This window comes from Podarcis filfolensis, assembly GCF_964270895.1.
Source record: "Podarcis filfolensis genome assembly, chromosome: 14".
NCBI classification, from domain to species: Eukaryota; Metazoa; Chordata; class Lepidosauria; order Squamata; family Lacertidae; genus Podarcis; species Podarcis filfolensis.
In genome coordinates, this window is record NC_139616.1 from 30,847,938 (window position 1) to 30,852,213 (window position 4,276).

The 4,276-nt window shown below is 45.1% G+C and overlaps 1 long non-coding RNA gene across 1 annotated transcript; it reads left to right on the top strand.

Annotated features, from left to right (window-relative positions):
• The first annotated feature begins 1,724 nt into the window (after nucleotides 1-1,724).
• Nucleotides 1,725-3,325, top strand: LOC310749065. The gene is made up of 3 exons (XR_014541475.1): nucleotides 1,725-1,805; nucleotides 2,423-2,557; nucleotides 3,049-3,325. It is a non-coding gene; the product is annotated as an uncharacterized lncRNA (long non-coding RNA).
• The last annotated feature ends 951 nt before the right edge of the window (nucleotides 3,326-4,276 follow it).

Genomic DNA, 4,276 nt, shown 5'->3' on the forward strand with positions numbered 1-4,276 from the left:
ATCCTCCTTTAAAACAGGCTGTTAATTTTATTTTCTGCCTCTTTACCTCCCCTTTCCTTCTGTGTGGTGTGGAGTCAGTAGGGATGTGGAAAGGTAATGTCCAGCAGGGTTGGAGGAGAAATTCGATTCAGTTCACATTAAAGTGAAACTACCCAATTGTCTTTCCCAAACAATACGGGAATAAAAAATGCACCAGCTTTTGAGATTCATACTTTCACAATGCTGTTCTTCAACCACCTAATGTGTAAAAAAATGAATATATGGAGGAATAATGTTCCTATGTGTCATATTCGGGGGAAATGCCTTGCAAAGATGCTTATGTTAGGCAAAATGGTATGCAAAAATATGTATATCAGGAGAAATTCACAACAAAATGCTGGTGAATTTTAATGAGGACCTTTTGCAAGACTTTTTTCTAAATCTGATGTGGAGAAGTGAATTTAAGATTGGGAAATTAGAAACAGAGAGAAACTGGAATCAACAGATTTGCCCCATCCCTAAGAGTCACATAGCAATCCTTAAAAACAAACAAACAAAACCCATTTATTTATTTATTTATTTATTTATTTATTTATTTATTTAAGTGGTACCTTGGAAGTTGAACGGAATCCGTTCCGGAAGTCCGTTCGACTGACAAAGCGTTTGACTTCCAAATTGTGCCTTCTGATTGGCTGCAGGAAGGTCCTGCAGCCAATCAGAAGCCATGGAAGCCCCATCGGACATTCGGCTTCCAAAAGAACGTTAGAAAACTGGAACAGTCACTTCCGTGTTTCGATCATTCGGGAGCCAAAATGTTCAAGAACTAGGCTGTTCGAAAACCAAGGTATGCCTGTACTTTTCTTTTTAAAAGTTTTTTATATAAAAAATATAGTGTTATTGATTTGCAATAAATAACAATTACAAAAAAGAAAGGAAGGAATACAAAAGCCAAATCCCAACTTGCCCCACTTCCCCCTCTAGGACAGATCAATCGAGTTAAGTCTGCCCTAGTCCAATCTGTGATTCCGGTAGTTCTTCAGGATTATCAGTAAAGTATTTTATAAACAGATGCCGTATTTCAACAAAATATTTGACATCATTTGTATTATTCAATGTATGTAATTTTTTTTCCTAAAACAGAAATAGACCATATATTCTCTTTCCAAAAGAGATACAGAGATGTCACCCAGCATTCCTGTACGACAGCCTTCTTACCCTAGCATGTACTTCTTACCCTAGCATGTAGTTAAACTATGGAACTCATTGCCACAAGAGGAAGTGATGGAGGACAAGGCATTATCAATGACTATTAGCCTCAATAGCTACACTCTGCCTCCATGGTCAGAGGGAGTAATGCTTCTGAATACCAGTTGCCAGAAACCAGAAGAGGGGGGAGTATTATTATACCTGTCTGAAACCTTGCAGAGCTGCTGCCAGTCAGTGCTGCCATTATTGAGCTAGGTGGAGCTACGGTCTGTCTCTGTATAAGGCAGCTTCCTTTGAAACATTTCCACCTTGATAGAAACAAGCTGTTGTCTCAGGAGGGAGACTCAGAAAGGGACCTCAGGGATTCTTACAGATTCAGCTTGTTGCCTGCCGGCTCTTCATAGCTGCCTGCGAGAATTTGTCTTTGTCGATCTGGGATTCTAAACTTCTGAGCTTGAAGCTGTAACAACGGTCCTTGGGGACCGGGGGGGGGGGGGGAGAAGGAAAACCACCACCACAACCAGCCCCATCATTGTGGCCCCACTTACATTAAGGTCTTGGATTTCCTCAAAGAGGGGCGGGAAACGGGAACCCAGACATCTAGGTGTCTTGTATAGAAGGTAATAAAACTGGCCTGGCGGATTGAAGATGGAGAACCTCGGGGACTATTTAGAGGTATCCATCATATAAATGAGGAGGCGGAGGAAGTCTGGATGATAGTAACCCCATATTAAAAAATTCTACCTTGTCAACAAGGAAAGCGCTACATGGTGGAAATCTACCTACTTTTGTAAAACTGTGAAACCAGATGTCTCGGAGCAATAACTGTTGTACAAGAACAAGGCGGAGGGGAAGAGAGAGAAAGGGGAATGAGATGGCTCATATATATATATATAAACTTCCCAGGAACGTTCTTGCGCTCTGCAGTGATGGTTTCGATTAAAACACCTTCCACCAAATATTGTTCATATTAATGGGGTGGCCAGCTGCAGGGTTGTGTTTGAAGAACACTTACGCATTTTTAGCAAGCAACATCTGGCGAATAATCTCAGGATCCAGATGGTGGTCAGAGGCCTCCATCACGGCACCCCGTTTTTCTTCTCCTACCAATGCCCCAAAAGAGAGAGAGGGAGTTGGAATGGGGGGGGGGGGGAGAGAAAACAAGGATTATGATTGCTGAAATTTTGCCCAAACTGAAACCTTCTCTTCCATCAATTGGTCCAATCGTCTTTTAAAGGACTCTTCAAATATTCTTCAAATATCCATGGAAGATGGAGAAAACTTGTTTTCTGCTGCTCCAGAGAGGAGAACCCAAAACAATGGATTCTGAACAAAGAGATTCTGAACAAACATTAGGAAGAACTTTCTGATGGTAAGAGCAGTTCAACAGTGGAACAGACTTCAAAGGCAGTGGATCCCCCTTCACAGAAGGTTTTTAAGCGGCGATTGGACTGCCATCTGCCATGTATGATTTAGTTGAGATTTCTGCATTGCAAGGAGTTGGACTAGATGATTTCCCTTCCAACTGTACAATTCTATGAAGCCATCCAAATTAGTGGCCATCACTGCCTCCTACAGAAGCAGGTTCCATAGTTTAACTAAGCCTGGTTGAAGGCATGAGAGTGGTGGGATTGCTGTGTGTGTTATGAAGATGAATGAACAGTTGTGGGGGAGAGAGTTCGGCACTTTTCCCAGCTCCCTGATCTCTCTCTCTCTCTCTCTCTCTCTCTCTCTCTCTCTCTCTCTCTCCTGCCAGTAGATTCTTGTTGCACTCTGCATTCCCAACAACGGGGAAACAAGTGCTACAGGAAGGTGTTTGCCAAGGCAACGTTTTTACTCTTTCCACCTTATTCGCTGATGCAGGTGGTGCAAAATTGCCGATACAAGAAACTGCTGCTGTTGGACCGACCACGTGCCAATTTGATCTCTGCAGCCAGCAACTGAGGAGTTAAAAAAAACAACCCCTGCCCGCCTGGCACACTGAAGACCCCAGAGAGCAGTTCACAGACAACAAAAGAAAACGGCTGTTGAGGACCTGGGGTGGAACGGCGTTGCATTAGGAAACACGCCTAGGCATGCTAGCTCATGTTAAATTAGGTGTAAAATTGACATTCACAATCTGCCCTTTTGCTGCACATGTCATCGGGAGGGAGCGGGGCGGAGGGAGGGAGGGGTCTCCAGGCCACCGTCCACCAGGCACGTCTGCTCTCGGAACACGATACGGGGGTCGGAACAGCTGCCTGGCCGTCGCAATAACATCCCGGGCTGGAAACGCGCGGGCCAGTAATGTGAAATAAATGCACAGATGTTCCCTATGAGCAACGGCTGGCCCACTTCACACGGTCAGTGGCAGATTGGGAATGCATTTGCGTCCGTTATGGCCAAGCGGCCCTGGCGAATCGTCTCTCCCATTCAGGCGGGAAATAGGGAGGCCTTTTCAGACGCCCAGAACAATTCCGGCATGAAGTGCGGAGGACAAGGCTGGCTGGGTTGCAAGGCCAGGTTTCAGTCCCCTGCAGGAAGCTCTCCTAGGCGAAACAGAGGTCATGAAGGTTCTCAGGGCAGCGGTGGTATAGTTGTTAGAGCAGGTGTCAGGGAACCTTTGGCCATCTAGATGTTGCTGAACTACAGTTCCCATCAATCCTAGCCATTGGCCAGGCTGGCTGGGGCTGATGGGAGTTGTAGTTCAGCAACATCTGGAGGGCCAAAGACTCCAACTTTTGGTTAGAGTATCAAAAAAGGACCTGAGAGACCAGAGTTCACATCGCAACCCAGTCATGTGAAGCTCACTGGGTGGCTGAGGACCAGATACTGTCTCTTGACCCAACCTATCTCACAGGTTTGTTGTGAGGATAAAATAGGTGAGGAGAAGAACCGAGTCTGCCACCTTGTGCTCCTCAGAGGAAAGGTGGGATAAAAACATAGTGATAAATAAAAATATATAGGTGAAAACCTGGAGAAGCTTGTTTTTCTCAAGCCAGCTTCCAGAAGAGCAAGGAAGAAGAGCAGTGCCAGTTCTTTTTAAAGAAGAGGAGCATGGGGTAAACCCAGAGGGAGCAAAGGAACGAGCAGGCAGTGGCAGCTGCTGCTT